Here is a 17,468-nt window from a genome sequence, read left to right as displayed (position 1 = left end):
TTTCAGTGGTAAAAGATGCATTGTTTCATTCAAGTATTCTAGAGAAAACAAAGGATTTGGATCTTGAGATATAATATTTATCCTGCATGAAAGGAAGAAAAAAACCTTCTAAATTGTAGAACTCTCACTTTTCAAGTATGGTCATTACAGTTCACACATATCCATTATCTATCTAACTTTTTTTTTTTAAACTACAGGCCTTGACTAATTGTAGTTTTTTTAGATGTATGATTACATTTAAGAATACGTTTTATTTAGACCAGGCTTTTAAAAATTTTCATTTATATTTTGCTAGATGGTCATTTAAATCAGCCAGTTTTAATTACCAAATAAATGCCATACCCACTGGACAAACGTACCTGAATATAGGTAACAGTATGATACCCAAAGCTGTTCCTCCTGTAAAAGTGACTGCTGGGAGGACTTCAGGGCCCCTCATTTGGTGATAAGGATTCATTTAAAAAAATTAAATTGTCACATTTGCTAGGCTCATGGACCTAATTAAAGCCAATGCACAATTTTAAAGTCAATAAAAACAATTACAGCAGTAAGAAATACTAATAAATCCATTAAATCAGTCAAAAGCAGTCCAGGAGAAGGGAAGAACTCATGCCAGTAGACACTGGTCTGAGGAAATTAAGATATATCACAGTACACCACTGGAGGAAATACAGTGAGGTGACACTAGAGTACTGGAACTCAGCACTCACACAGAGCTGAGCAAACAGATGCTACAGAGAACACACCATATTCTTTCTCAAACCGTTCCTTCCCACAGAAACAAACGCCAGGAGGAAGCTCAGGGAGGAAACCTCTGCAAAGATCCTCATAGGGAACTCCTCTCATACTGTTATATCAACAGGAGGATTTTGTTTCTTCTATCCTAGGAACAGGCCAATTGGCTCACTTCTAAATACAGTGATTCCAAGGGAATCTGCAGGAGACCAAGGCAATCTGTACAGAAGCCTCTGCACTAGTTCTGGTCCCTGTTGAGCTACCTTTTCCCTCACAGCTCCTTTTCGGGCCTGCCACCAGGTACATTACCTTGGTGAATCCCTCAGGACCCATAGTTGTATTATACATTTATCATAGCTCTGCAGGACTGAAGGGAATGCTGTGCGTGTTCTCCTCCATTTCTGCCCCACTCCTTCCCTTGCCTAGGCTCCGTCCCCAACACACAAGATGTACACACTCACAAAGGATTATGTTTTTGATACTGCAGAGTTGAAATTTTGAAATAATTTTTTTTAGTCTGACTAGGATTGCATGTAGTCTTATGTACTGTTGGGTGCAATCCAGAAAGCCTTGTTAACTGAAGTTCAGCAGCAAGGCAAATTCTTTACAGAAACTATGGCAACAATACATACTGTATGCATTTATGCACAAAGAAAGGGCTATAAATCTGTTCACCTCCTGAGTTATCAGCTCAGAAGTTCTAAGTATTTGTTCTGGTGGATTCATCTGGTGTTTCTGTTCAGATGTGCACATATACAGCAACTATTGTATGTATGCAATATCAGAGGGGTAGCCATGTTAGTCTGGATCTGTAAAAGCAGCAAAGAGTCCTGTGGCACCATATGCATTCTTTATTATATTAGGAATAGTACACGAGACAAGTACGTGGTTTAAAACCCTATATGCAGTTCATGTGCCTTAGTACATTAAGACATGACATCAAAGACCAAATGCCCGTAGCACATGGGATGAGACGTCAGTGTGCATGTGGGCATGTACGTATGCGCACATCTTCACAACCATGCACCCTAACATTGAAAGGGTCTCTGGAATGCTGGGGTACCAACCTTTGTCCTGAAACAGTCCTTGGTAGTGTGCTCTGTGAACTGTACCATGATTCAGATGAACACTATAGCTGCTTCTGCTGCTAGACCCTAAGGCTCTAGCACATGATGGGTACCAAATAACATGGTCTGCAACCACCACATTCCAACCACCACATTCCTCTCATAGTCCCCAGACACCCTGTCCCTACAGCTCATTCCTTACTAACTGCCTTCTAACTGCCACAGAATCCTCCCACTCCTTGTGACCTCTATCCCCCATGAGCAGGAGGAAGAGAGCCACAGCAGATTCATTTTAATCAGATTCATCACATTGTTAACTGGTTGTTAAATTTCCAAGCATACAAATCTTTACTCACACCCTTAAGTTGATTCTGCTTGCAGGAGTGGGCCCTTAGTTCATAAGGATATGCAATGTGCTCAGTGTCTCTGGGCACATGGGGTCTGCTCCTGCATCCACTGAATTCCATGGGAATAAGATGAGGTCCATGTGTAGATTGTCAAATACCACGCATCTCATGTGACCCTCTATGTTGAGGAATGCTGACAGACAGTGTGTAAGAACCTATGGTGTAGGCACAGGAGTGGGACTCAGAAGATCTTGTTTCAACGGCTAGTTCTACCACAGATTTCCTAGGTGGTTTGCAAACCTAGAGGTAAACATGTAACAGAAAAGACCAGGAATTCTGTTTGGGCCATGCTAATTTTAGAATGGCAGCAATACATACAGGAGATATCAGAGAAACAAGCTGAATGCAGGATTGGTGAGAGGGAGGCAACAAATGGACAGCTTTCTTTAAAAAGTAGGCCTTTTCCCCAATTAAGTCTTTAAAATAGATTCTTTACTTTTTTAAAAAAGAAAAGTAAAATTGTATTGGTTCTCTCTGATTCATTAGCAGTACGTGATGTTACAGGCTGAGTCTTGAATTTATACCTTAGAACAGGGATGGCCAACCTGAGCCTAAGAAGGAGCCAGAATTTAGCAAGGTACATTGCCAAAGAGCCACAGTAATATGTCAGAAGCCCCTCATCAGCTCCACCCCCCTGCTCCCAGCACCTCCCTCCCACCGACAGCCCTGCCAATCAGTGCCTCCCCCTCCCTCCCTGCACCTCCCGATCAGCTGGTTTGTGGCATGCAGGAGGCTCTGAGGGAGAGGGGGAGGGGAAGGAGTGAGGGAACTGCAGGCTCAGGGGTGGGAAGGGGTGGAGTGGGGGCAGTCTGTGGCAGAGCCAGGGGTTGAGCAGTGAGCACCCCCCGGCACATTGGAAAGTTGGCACCTGTAGCTCCAGCCCCCGAGTCGGTGCCTATACAAGGAGCCGCATATTAACTTCTGAAGAGCCGCATGTGGCTCCAAAGCTACAGGTTGGCCACCCTTGCCTTAGAAGGATGACCATCAGCTTGCATTCTTGAGCTCTAGGTGTCACATCAAACTAGGTCCCTCCTGAAATCTGACAACCATACGACACCCTAGAGCCCTATTCTTCTACTGAAGGATAAAAGTATTTGTCATTGAGTTCAATATGAGCAATTTATATCCTGCAACATAGCATCCTACTTAGGTATAAGAGTTAGGGATCCCTGTATTGCCCAAAACTTTATGGGAAATAAAATAGATGCAATGCAAAAGCCAGGGGAATGAGAGTGTCTATGATGGTGATAAAAGCAAAAGAAGGTTACAAACTAGCTCTGGGTCAAGCCATAAAAGGCAAGTAAGTGTAAAAAGGCCCCGATACCACAAGGAGACCTGGAGAAGAAGTGTCAGGCAGGAGAATATGAAAACACAAGTTATTCTATGGGGGGAAGAAAGGAGACTGTGATAAATTGAACAGCTTGACTGAATTCAAAACAAAAATGAGAGAGAAGGAAATAGCTGAATAGAAAAAAATAATGAATCATAGGCTGTTTTTACAGCCTGTGTGCTTGCTTTTTTTATTTCTGTAAAACAGAAGTTTGTCCTGGAAAATAATGGCAGAAAAAAAAGGCTATCAGGGTTTGCCAAATGAAGTACACTGCAAGTCAGTAAAATTTGCTCTCCGCTATCTTATCATGTAACCACTAACTTGTTTTTGTTTCAAATTGCCTACAACAGGTGCCAGAGTCTGCACAAAGTGTATTTCGTACCTTGTAACAGCTGTGAATAGTGTACACACTGAAATACTAAAGAAATGTTACATGATGAGACAGTCTCATATGGCCCAGGGCAGGTTCAGAATTTAAAATATTTCCTTGTCTTGAAGTTAAATTGAGTCTCTATGATATTTGTTCTGTAACTTAACACCAAAATATTTTGATAGATGTATATAGATAGAGGGATAGAAAGAGCTGGTTATAGGAACCTGCAACATGTGTGACATGAACAAAAGGCTATAGCTATTGGGAATGGGCTACAATTTTTCCTGCACTGTTGATACTTTCTGTAAAATTTGTTTGGATGGGTGGTTATTCCCAGAACACAACGGGGCAATTTAATGCAACTGTGCTATTGGTTAAAATGTTTCTATGGTATCTAACAACTTCACTTGATTGATGGATTTCTACTGCAATGTGCAAACTGTGACATGGATTCAGAATCATGACAGGGAGTCATGAGACACGTGGAGTTTGCTATGATAAAAATTTTTTTTTTAAAGGTATACAACCTTAACTCTGCCCTTTTATGTGTAATCAGTTATGACAGGTCCTTTCATTATGTTACCATAATACTAAGTAAAATTACTTTTCAACAAATAAAATGTGTTTGGGTGTAATATATACTGCATGAGCCAGCCAACTCCTCAACTGGGATAAATGGCATAGTTTCATTGACTTTAATGGAGCTATGCTGATTTGTGTCACTTGATGATCTCTGTGTATACACTGTATATTGCTCCATTTATACATATGCCAAAACAAATTTAAATGGCCAAATTACAAACCTAACTAAAATGAGGTTTGCAATGAAAATGTTGTCAGGCACTTACAGTAGTAGCTTAAACAGTACCAGTGCTGCAGGTTAAAGAAAATAGAACGGCAGCTTTTTCTAATTAATCAAGTAAGAACAGCAGAAGGAGTTGAGGAGGAAGTACCGGTAAGTGGCTGAATGAGTGAACAAGAAGATCAGCAACCTTTATACAAAGGCGAGTAGGCTTCACAGAAATGACTACTGGTATGCAATTTAATATAAAAAAAATCTATTATTTCAGATTTTTTCAGGTTAATCTCGTAACCTGAGCAGATTTATTTATACTTTTCAGTTCAAAGCAACTAAATGTCATCATATCAATAGAGCCTTTACAGAAATATCATAAATGCATACCCCAGTAACTCCCCTCTTTCACTATAAGGCTCTCCCAAAGCAAGGAGACAGACACAAGTTTGTTTGTTTTTTTAAGAAAAAAAGCTGCTTCCCTCATCAGATGTGGTGAAATTTTAGTAATCAACACATATCCTCAGAGGCATAAACAGAGAAATTTATGTATATAACCATCTATCTGTATGTGTATCTGTTTATTTGACATTTGATCCCTTTAACCTAAAAACTGTAAATAAATCTTGGCAGTATACTGAACAACCTTTAGCGTTAAATTTAATGGATAACTAGTTTCATAGATCAAGCTTCTTATAATGTGATTTTAAATGCATCACATTCATGCTCTGCAAATAAAGGATCAGTGGCTACTTTCATAATAAACATAATTTAGAAGGGGATTATAATTAATCTGTTTTAATTAATTCCACATTGAACCAGTAGTGTTTATTCATAATTCAGAAGTTAACTTTTTAAAAAAAATTTGTAGATGAAAAAACGTCTCCATTACCTCATGCTTTCTTTGCTGAGTTAATATGTAAATAATAATACTATTGCATCAATAAATTATCTATTAATATCTGTATGCATATGCACAGTCTACTCACTTGTTCTAAATGTCTTAAAATCTGCATGGTTTTTCATATTACCTTGAAATTTGGTGTGCCTTATGGAACTAGGATACTGTCAGTGATCCAAATTTGAGGCAATTTGACCACAGGGTTTCCTGAGATACAGCTCCTGGAAAGAAACAGCTTTCCTTAAACCTGACACATTCTGGCAATTTTTTTTTAGCTCACAAATAACAATCACACCAGGGCTCAAATCATCGCCCTACGATCTCAGATGCTCACAGGTGACCCCATCAGAGTGCATGGCACCCACCAGTCCTTTGGGGGAAATCAAATTAAAAACACTATTTGAAAAAGAGTTTGCTTCTCCAATTAGGTGTGCTAAGGCTCCCATGTCTATTCACATGCCTAATGGAGTACACTGCACATGTGCAGAGAGAAGCTAAATATCTGGAAAACTGCCTCTATTATTACAGGACCTGGGTGGCTCTGAGGGTGTTATGACCATTAAATCCAAGCACCATCTCAGGCATTGTGACTTCAAATCCAAGCCAAAGCAGAAATCTGAAGAAAAACAAACCAAGCATACTGTTCCAATCTGCCTCTATCACAGGGGATTTCTCTTTTCAGTAAATCTAATCTGCGTACAGCAGAATATTCAAAAGGTGCTGAAACTATTTTAAAAAAAGAAAATAAACTACCCAAGCAAATGCTTATTGGTGGGGGAAGATGATTAGGGGTGGAAAAGTAGATAGGAATAGGGGAAGAAGGGTTAGGAGATCAGGTGACGGGGAAGGGCAGAACACTGGGAAGGGTGACATGGGTTTAAGTGACAAAGGTAGTGGGGAAGAAAATGGGTAGGGTCAGACCCACATTCCTTTCCCTTTTGTGTGCTTCCATCTGTGAGCATCTGCCCATCTATAGGAATGTGTGTCATCCTCGCCCCCAATCCTTGTCTCCCCTCACATGAGCCAGGATCTGGAGCAGGCTTGCCTACCTGGGAAGTCTGAGCACCTCCCTACACCCCATAAAGTGGGATCTGGGGTTCACTCCCTACTGGGGATGTCTGAGTCCCATTCCCTGCCGCATTGTATGAGTGCCAGGATCTGGGGGTCCCTGGCTCCCTCTTCCCTCATGTGAGCTAGATTCTGGGGGAGAGATTCTCTGGTGGTGTCTGAACTCCTCTCCCTATCCTGCCACATGAACCAGGATCTGGGGAAGCCCTGCCCCAATAGGTGGCTTAGAAGAGGCATGTTCAGATGCACCAAGAACACACTGCTGAGACTCAGGTGAGGAGCTGAGGCTGGATATGTCTGACACATATCAGAAACTCTCCAGTACTTGGGAGGGTGGAAGGGAACACCAACAGACATAAATGGAGAAGTTTACATGTCTCAGAGATATTGTTTCAGTACATATGCACCTCCACTGTGTATTCTCTTTCAGCTGAAAACATCTCATTGGGATGATTGAGCCACTTCATACCTCTCTGAGCTTGCTATGCTGCTGATGGATATGTACAGCCACTCCTCTCCATTTTTTCTCCCTCAAATTTCATACACTATTTTAATAGAGCACCCAGCTCTGCTCTAGCTAAGGTTGGGACATCCTATTTGTTAAACTGATAACGCTTCTTAGTGCTCTAATATCTGTGGTCTTACACAGGTTGTCTTGAAATTTGCTATGCCTTGTGGGAGGGCAAGATAGGGTTAGTGATCCAAATGTGAGGCCATTTGAGCAAGGGGTTCCTGAGATACAACCCCCTCCCCCAGAAAACTCCCCCAGCTTTTCATTAATTTCACAGATTCTAGCAACTCTGAAGTTTGAAATCCACTGTGGGCAGAAATCTGACAATGGACTATAAACATCTGGGAAAAATCTGTGGTGTTTGGTTTTTTGTTTGTTTGTTAAGAAATGTAATCTGAGTACAGTAGAATAGTCAGAAGGTACTGAAACTGGTTTCAAAAAGAAAATAAATTACATCTTAAAGTTGGTCGGGTCCTTCTGCCTGGCTGGATCCAAGCTAGGTAATGCTGTCAGTACCAGATGTGGCTGCTTGCCAGAGAGTTTTCAATCTAGAGAGCACTAGCAGTCTTCTTGGTTAGTGCAGAAAGCTTGGTACTAGGAGCCTCAACGATACCCATACCAGGACAGAAGGTCTCCTTACTGACTCATTTTCTTGGCAAATTACCCATTTTCTTCAATGCCTCCCATCAGGGGACTTACGTCTCTTCTTTGGGGGTGGGGGGAGAAGGGCTTTAAGCTAATCTCTGAGGCTGCTCCATGGTTCTTAGCCAATGGAGCTACATAGGAAGTTGAAGGGGCACCCTGACTGGTCAACCCTGCCATAAAAGGGGGTGCTGGGCCCCGACTTGGAGGACACCTGAGGAGCTGCTTAATACTGTCCTTCCTCAGTTTCTTGGACCTGCTTCTGAATCCAATGCAGATCTTACAAATTGACAGAATATATGTCTCCCTCCGGACAGAAGAGACATCTGGAATAACCCATCACTGAGGGGGAAAGAACTCCTACAGGTCTGGCAGGATTTAAAAACCAGGATTTGGGGCATACTCAGTAAGAAAAAGAAATGAAGAAGCACCAAACAAAGAAAGTCTCAAACAAAGGGAGAAGCCCTAAGCTGGAGCAGAGTCTGGCCACGAAATAAAGAGGGGTGGAGACCCCCCCCCCCGAAAAAAAACCTCCCACAAATTTGTGCAAGCCAAGTATAAATAAATGAATAAAGATACAATTTTAGAAAGAAAGTTAAGGAAGCTAGCTAGGACTAAAGGAAGGCTAACTAATGGACACAACAGAGCTCTCTGATATTGAAACTAGTGCTGTTTCACTGTATTAGGAAAGTAGCTAGACTCAGGAGTCAACGAAGGGTGTGCACACACTTCATGGCAGGGAGCAGGTGGAGTTTCAGTGCCGGAGGGACCTCCAAGGCTGGACTGTTTCTCAACCCTGAGTGCTGCTCCATTTTTGCTAGTTCCTTTTAAGGAGTATTCCAGTTACATCCCTGAATTATTTCAGTGATACTTTTATGATAAATCGTTACTGTATCAATGGTGGAACTGCAATGGTTCTGTTACAATAGCACACATTGGATACAACCTCCATAACAACTATGAACAATCTTTCTACAGCATCCAGGGCCGTTCCTAAGGTGGTGCAGGACCCATGACAAATCAGCCTATGTGGGGCCCCCTTAACATTTTTTGTACAGGCGCTGAAGTCCCTTTCTGGGTTCTCATGCCAGGGATGCTCTGGCTCAGGGGGAACATGGCTGGGCTGCTGGCACTGCAGCCCCTGCAGGTTTGGCCTGTGACTCACTTCTGGTCTGCAGCTGCAGAGCTGGCGATGCACTGCAGACTCACTGCGGTGGGGACAGAGCAGCTGGGTAGGATTGGTGCTCAGGTTTGGGGGCCGTGCTGCAGACCTGGTGCACAGCACGATCGGGCACCCTGTGGTCAGGACCGGGCAGACCTCAATTCCCTTTCAGAGGCTGCAGCTAGAATGCACCATGTTGGCCTAACTGCTCCCTTGGCCTCCCCTGAGGGACCAGCTCCACTACTGGGACTCCCAAGCCCTGAAGGGACGTGCGCAGCTTCGAGCTGCCAGCAGAGCTCAGGGCCGAGGCCACATTACACACACAGATACCTGCAGAATGTAAGTGCCGCAACTGGGTAAAGCTCCCCGCTGAGCCCTGCACCACCTCAGGAGCAGCTCACAGGGGCAGATGCTTCAGAAATCTCTTCCTGCCCATGAGTGTGGGCCCGACCCCCGCTAAGCCCCCGGGCCAGCCTGTCCCGCTGGCTAGCCAAGTGCCCCCTGCATGACACATGCACACTGAAGGGCAGGGGCCCCCCAAAGCGTGGGCCCAGAGCAGTCGCCCCAATTTGCTATATCCAAGGGACGGCTCTGACAGCATCTTGTCAATAATTGCAGGACTGTTTTGTACTAGGCAATGACACAATAAACCATAATGGTACCCAGTCACCCACAGATTAGGACTGTTCATTGACATGGGATGAGAGGCCATTAACTGTTGCCTCAGGATCTCTGGATCATTTCCATCTCTGACTTATATTGAAAATGCACAAAATAGCTTGTCATCTATGAGGCCTGTCCATGGGCAGGGGGACAATAGCAGATTGCCCCCTGGCTTCATGAAACTCCTGTTGTCAGAAAACAGCCATTCCTGAAAACTTATGTGCATCTGTGCCTCCCACCCAGGGGTGGCTCCAGGCACCAGCACAGCAAGCGCGTGCCTCGGGCGGCAAGCCGCGGGGGGGGCAGCCTGCTGGTAGCTCTGACAGCAGCAGTCAGGCAGCCTTTGGCGGCATTTCTGCGGGAGGTACCAGTCCTGCGGTTTCAGCGGCAATTCGGCGGTGAGTACGCCGAAGGTGCGGGACCGGCAGATAACCCGAGAACCGCCGCCGAATCCACGTGACTGGTGGACCCCCTGCAGAAACGCTGCCAAAGGCCACCTGACTGCTGTGCTTGGGGTGGCAAAAAACATAGAGCCGCCCCTGGACTCCCACCCACTTTAGTACCCCACCCCTTCCATACACATACAGCCTGCATTACTTAGAAATGAGTCCAAGTATGATAGGGAGACTTAAGTTCAATTCCTTGGTCCACCACAGACTTCTTGAGTAACCTTTGGCAAATTTTTTAGCACTTGATGCTATGAGGTACTGAGAACTATGTTCAATGGGAAGTGAGGGTACTCAGCACTTTGCAAGACTGAGCCCTTAGTCTGTGCCTTAGCTCCTCCCCATGTGTAAAATGGGGATAATAAGACTTCCCTATCTCACAGAGATGATGCGACGATAAATACATTAACGACTGTGAGGTGCTCACATACTGTGCTAATGAGGACCATAGAGGTCTGACAGACTATTCTGAGAGTGTCATGAAAACACAATCCTACACACTGATTGGCTGGTCACAAGGTTAAACTTTAATAAGAAAGATAAGGATAAAATACAAGGACCAGGAAACTCACAGTTATAACTGACCTACTATCTTTAATTTAGCTCAGTATGGCAGCACCCTTAGGGCACTGGTTGATCTTATTTACAGTAACACATGTGCTGCAGTGCTGAAGGCACAGTGGGAGGAATTAAGGATTAGAATATCAGCTTCTGAATTCTCCATCTTTAGTGGGTTTAAATCTGAACCTTAATGTTAGGTTTTTTTAAGGTGGGTTTTTCTGTGTTTAATTTCTAAACCATTATGCACATGCACATTCTTTTAAACTGCCAGGTAACTTTGTTCGCATATGGAACTGAAATATAACCTTTAATTTTAAAGCCTATACTTTAGAAAATTATGTGTTTGAGCTGCTGAGACTTTTGGAAGGTGGGAGTGGTATGCCAACCACAAGAGAAACAGAAAGCCACAAGAGAATTTTTGTGCTGTGAATAATGAATCAGGAATTCAGCGACAGAAAGTATATACCCCACTCTTTCATCTATACTCAGACTCTTTCCTAAAGCTATTCTTGTCTTCTGCAGTCACTGTTGAGACACACTAAGACAAGTTCAGACCTGGCATAAGCAGATAAAACTTAAGTCAATGGAGTTGCACTCACCTACTCCAGAGCTGAATCTGTCCCAGGGTTGGACCGAAAGTAAATAATAGGTAAGGTACAGTTGTTTGGGGGAAAAATCAGTTTAAGGGAATAATGCTTCCCAATTTCCTCTCTGTCAGAATATCTGTACTTCACTGAATTAATCATACAAACCATGGTCTATGGAAGATCCCCTGGCACTCTGCTAAGGAACAAAAAGACTCTTTGGTACAAAAGGCCAATGAGCATTTGTTTGTCTGATGCAATACCTGAAAATCTTTGGGCTAAGCTGCAACCCACTGCTTGCAGACACTGAGTTCCTGCTGTTTATATCTTCATTAATTGCCACTATCATGGCATTTGCTGTACCTTAAACAGAGCACTTTGGTAACAAACTTCTGTGGGAGCAAGGTCACATAGACAAGTAGTTAGGATGACTGCTAGCCTCCTACACACTAAATATACTTCATACAGTCCATGTATGTGTGTGTGTAGACACTACCCCCGCCTCCCCATACGCCCCACCTGGGAACAGCTGAATGAACAGACTTTAACTCTGCTGTAACTTGTCCAGCATGTTCAGTTTTGTAGGCCCCATTTGCTTCATTCAAGATTTAGTTCCTGATTAAATCTGCCACATTTTATTTCTGTCTTCTTTAAGATGATTATTAAAACTATGTTGTAGATCGCTCATCATCCCTTTCTCAAATTTTAATCAACACCTTGAATAGGTAGAGTATTATTCATTGTCAATTGTTATGTCCTTTGGAACAAAAAGTAGTAATAAACTCTGTTTAGAGTATATGGAGGTGTCAGAACTGTTTTACTCATACATTATATTTTTAATGTTACCCTGGATGAGTTTGTCTCAATCAGCCTTGAGCTTGGCGATGACCTGAGGCATGACTGGAATAGGAGGGAAGGCATATAGTAGAGTCAACTGACAGCTGCAGTGGAAGGCATTGGTGAAGGAGACTGGGCTGAATTCCCAGCAAGAGCAGAATAGGCAACATTTCCTGTTTTCCCTTATCACAGATAGATCAGTCATGGAGATGCCCCACATTGCAAAAACAATCTGAAGGACTCATGCCTTCAGGTACCATTCATGGTTCAGGGAGAAGGTCCTGCTGAGATCATCTGTGAGACTGTTCTGCCCCCCTGATAGGTGGATGGCTACCAGGGTGATGTTCTCTTTGATGCGGAACTGCCACAGGTTGATCGCCTCTAGGCAGCGTGACCTGGAGTAGGCTTCCCCTTGTTTGTTCACATAGTACATCATGGTGGTATTGTTGGTGAGTATGTGAATCACTGAATTCCTGATACAGTCCCAGAAGGCATGACATGCATTGTGGATGGCCTACAGCTCCAGCTGATATGGAGTGAGGCTTCCTGTTCTGATCACAGGCCCTACAACTTCAAAGAGTCCAGATGCACCTCCCAAGAAGGGAAGAGTCGGTAACCACGGACTTGGTTGGAGAGGGCCGAGTGAAGGGGACTCTCGTGGCACACATTGCTTGAGAATGCTCACCAACTCAAGTACTCCAGAACTGGTGGAGGAAGGCAAATCAACCTGTCCAAAGAATGCAGGACAGGGCGGAAAAACATCCTGAGACATATCTGAAGAGGGCGAAGGTGCAACCTGGTGAACATGTGGCCCAACAGGCTCAGACATCATGGAAGGCTGAGATTGCAGACTGAAGCACAGCCGTTGAATTGCCTGGAAGTGGTCAGTTGGCAGGATCACCTTTGACTTTGGGGAATCTAACAGGGCCCCAGTGAACACTGTTGGTTGAGTGGAAGCCAAGGTTGACTTTGCAGTGTTTAAAATGAATCCCAGACAGATGAGTAAGCATAGTGTGGTACTGTCTGTGAATAACTCAATGAATTAAAAATAATATTAAATTAATATCAAACATTGATACTATGTGATGTGCCAGATACAGTAGTAAAATTGGCCACTTAATGGAATCTAATATTATAATTGATGTATGTATAAAAGGGAAGTAAACTATAAGTGATACCGCTTACTTGCCAACTTTCATGCAGTAAATAAGCATCCCAACTTTCACAATAAGTCAAAAATCAAGCTAATCCCATTTCAAAACAAGGCAAAAACAAGCCAGTCTTTAAGAACCTCAACACTTTATGTGACTAGATCCCCCCAGCGTGCAGCCTGGGACTGTGGTGGGCCTGCTGTGAACCCTTGACTCTCTCTCCCCCTTGCCCCTGCTTGTCCTGCTAGCCTTCCCTTACCCCAAGCCAATCAAAAACAAAAACAAAAACGAAGCAACAAGCTACAGCAAGCAACAAGCTACAAGCCAAACAAGCAACAAGCTACAAGCTAAAAACCAGCCAACAAGCAATTCACATGCCAATTAAGCCAAAAACAAGCCCAATTTCTATGTTTTTATTACGGGTTTGGCATGTCTGCTTAGTGCAAAATATTGTAAACTTTAAAGATAGCGTTTACCTCATGGGCAATCCTGTTACCAAAGAAAGGGATTGCATTCATATGGATATTTTTTTCAGTTTAAGTGAATAAGTGAAAAAATAAGGCAAATGTTTGCAATCAAGCATAGTTATGTTACCAAGTTAGTGAAATACACCTGTGCTGAAAGAGGCAGTAAATGAAAAGAACTAAAACCAAATAAAGTGCTTGTAAAGATACATGACCACAAAGCAGAATAATCAGAAATGTAACTGTCTGGTTAATAATGCACAGACTCAGCTCAGCTATGGTCTCATCATGGTTGCTAAAACAAGGAGAACAAAAATGGAGATTTATATAGCTGCTCTGGTCTTCTGGAGAACAACAATTCTTGAAGTGATTTGTATTATATAACTTTAAACTGGATATTTCAGTAACTAGCAGAGTGTTGAGGGAGAAACAGCAACTTGAGCAAGCATAAATGCAAAGATGGCCAAGGGACCAACAGAAAGCGACTTGCAGGGTAAGTTTGCTAACCTGTGCAAGCCAACCAGTGTTCAAGATATGTCCCAGGATGGTTGTACCAACATTTATGGCCTAACTTGTCTTACACAAGCTGGTGTAACAAGACATGTTGCACAAAGAGAAAATTCCAGTCCCAGTTCCAAGAACTCAAAACCCTGATTGGATGGTGAGAGGGGACAACTCTCATTTTGGGTGGAAATTCTGAATCTTTAGAAGTATGGGTCACCATCTGATTCGTCCATGCCAGCACCTCCAAGAAAAGGAACCAAGTTGGACCACTCACCAGAAACAGGATAAAAAGGGCTGTCTCCTTCAGCACATTGCTTCCCAAAAGCCAAAAACACCTAGAAGGGAGAAGACTGAGATCCTAGGCCAGCCACCTGAGAGTCCTAGTAATATCAAATACCTATCCTGGAGAAGCACCTTTAACTGTTTCTTTCTATTTTCCAGCAATTTAGGTTGCCCACTAGCACACCAGGAAAAGAGTATAGTCATATCCATTCTTAGCTCCAACAGTGTCAACCCCAGCTGAGCTGAAAGCTAATGGCTGAGCAAAGATTTGGTGTTAAGTAACACACAGACTTTCTCTTGGGCGATGAGCAAAGTCAGTCAACTGCCCACTTCCTGAAACAGAGTACCTAATTAGTTAGAAAGGGTACATGCGTGTGTGTATGTTTTAAAGACTGTCCCAGAGTTACAGTGTCTGTCTTTGTTTTTTAACAGGTCCCACTGATTGCTGTAAAGTAGCTTTAAAACTGATGAAATTACTGTTAACTAAGATTATAGAACACTGTACAGGTATCTACCATAGTTAATGGTTTAACACTGTCTTTCTAGTTGTGTGTGTGTGTGTGTGTGTGTGTGTGTGTGTGTGTGTGTGTGTGTGTGTGTGTGTGTGTGTGTGTGTGTGTGTGTGTGTGTGTGTGTGTAAAATGAGCCAAGCATCAGTGTGGATAAAAATCAATTATTTTTTTAATTTAAATCAGATTTTTTTGATAAAATGCTTTTTGAGGGGAAAAACCTATCTAAAGATAAAGATATATTATAGCTCAAATATATCTCATCATAGGATAGGGATTATAATTCTAATTCTATAGTATGAGACAATATATTCATGTAATGTTTAAGAAAAGTTTTGTAAATGAGTTCCAATAGTTCATGGATTAGGGACCCAACTTTATGGGGTTCCAGGGGCTTCTGTATAGATTACTTAGGTTAATCTTTTTATATACTCAATGAGACTCAGTGCTCAGTCTAGAAGATACCATCAGAGATGCTTAGTTTTGCAGTTCTCAAACTGTAGATTTGTGTCTCCAGAGATACGTGCTTGTTAACAGCAAAAATGTTTTTAAATAAATAATATACAGAGGTGAGAAATAACAGACCTCAACCCTGTTGTTCCTCTGCAAATTTGTGTACACAGAGTCAATCCCTTACCTCTCTCTAAAAGTTCAAAGTTTCAAAAAGTTCAGTGAACAGAAGATTGTTGGGGGCGGAATAGATAAAGGTAATAAAGGTAAAGATCTGGACAAGGAGAAGTCTGGGGATAAATGTGAGAAGGGAGGGACAGGCAGTAGAAACCAAAGTGAAACTGTTTGGCAGCATATTCCAGAAGTCTTGAGGTCTTTCTGAGTGTAGCCTTCATTGATTTGAGATCTACCATACCATTCTCTCACTAGAAGGGAAAACCTATAATGGCAGCAGGCCGTAAAAGAGACCCAGTTTGGGTCTCATTTATCTCTGAGTTGTGAAGAATATGTATTAAGGTTATAACAACCAACAAGAATGCACTTTTATGTAGAAATCCATGATTAAATCGAGTCTTCCTGACTAGTGATTTAAATAATGATTTAAATCCATTTGATTTAAATCAAATCCACCCTGCCAAGCATGCAAGCTTTTTGAACTGTACTCAATCTATACAGTCTCATAAATGTAGGAGTCTATTTTAGGTAGTTAAGAGTATTAATTGGGTCCTGGCACTAATAGCATTCATTAGGAAATACCGGTTACAAGTGTTGACTACTATAGATCCAATGGGAAGACAACTTTGGTTAATTAGTATTTAAGTAACTGACCAAATTGGCTTGTGATCTAGCCTTTCTTCTGTTGTGTCAGCAACACTAGAGTTGATAATCAGTTGACACAAGGGAGGCCCTATTCTGAAGGATTCTTAATCCAAAAATCTAAATAAAGTAATCTTCCCTAGACATTAACTGAGTATAAGTATTAATTTCTATTGTGGTTGGGTGATTTGATTCTGAAAACCTGAATGGTTATTCTGACCAATTTTCTAGTTTGCATTTGCCAAATCACACTCCAATTCCATTTTTGCCTTCTTATGTTCTATACTATTAGCTGTTATAGTTAGGATAGTTAATTAAACTTTACAAAAGTAAATTCAACTTTCAAGTCCTTAGCTTTAGTTAAGCAACTAAAATTAACAGAACTCCAAAAAAGGTGGTATGGGTAATCAGTTAAGCGGTTGCTTAACTAAGGTTGATTTTATACTGTATCTTTCATACATGTATGTATATCACAAACAAACTTTACCCATCAAATATCTGCTACAGATTACACTAACGTTCAGAGGTTTCCCTCTCAAAGAAACATACCTGTGGACCTTGTACGAGGCAGAATATATTGCTGGCTCTTCTAGATTTTCTATATATAGCACAAAGACATCACACCCTGAGGGCTCAGAGAAAGGATGATTTATATATATATTATAAATAAAACCTGCCTAGATGTCAGCAGCAGCAAACCAATTAAATGCAACAGAAGTTGTAAATAAAACTGCTTACAGTACATGGGGGGGTGGAATTTGTCAGCATGATAATAGTGGACTCAAAGAGCTATGTTTATCTGAGAATAGAAAGGGATGTGCCTCCAACCCATCAATCCCCAGAGGACTTACACTCCTCAACTAAAAAAATACAGTACAGAACTCATAAGGAGCTGTGCTAGTGGAGAATGCTTGTAATAAGCTCATTGTCCAATCAAGGCAACTCATGCTGGGAAAACTGAACTAGTTTTGGACATTGGCCAGTTTACATTTTAGCTTGAATTCTGCCTTTTTCTCTTGTTTTCCAGACTTTGTTGCTCCACATGTGTGCTGTGTTTGAAGCATGTTGACACTTTCTGCCTGGGTGCAGCTGGCACCCCAGATCAATTACTGTAAGCACAACTTGAAAACACTTGAAAGGAAAACCCACAGGGCAGACGATTTGGTTGGATCTCAAGCCTGCTGGATTTTGGCTGACCCACTATGGCTTCAT

The 17,468-nt window shown here is 42.3% G+C and overlaps 1 long non-coding RNA gene across 3 annotated transcripts in view; it reads right to left on the bottom strand.

The window, feature by feature from the left end:
• LOC123372056 overlaps positions 1-17,468 on the bottom strand; it is a 181,249-nt gene that overhangs the window by 13,566 nt on the left and 150,215 nt on the right. For all 3 annotated transcript variants that reach the window (XR_006580074.1, XR_006580072.1, XR_006580073.1), the window contains exon 2: positions 5,737-5,827. This is a non-coding gene — a long non-coding RNA (uncharacterized LOC123372056). The remainder of the gene's footprint in view (positions 1-5,736; positions 5,828-17,468) is intronic.

The sequence above is a fragment of the Mauremys mutica genome, chromosome 5 (genome assembly GCF_020497125.1).
Source record: "Mauremys mutica isolate MM-2020 ecotype Southern chromosome 5, ASM2049712v1, whole genome shotgun sequence".
NCBI lineage: Eukaryota > Metazoa > Chordata > Testudines > Geoemydidae > Mauremys > Mauremys mutica.
The sequence above is the reverse complement of the archived record's forward strand: the minus strand, read 5'-3'. Positions and strand labels throughout refer to the sequence as shown.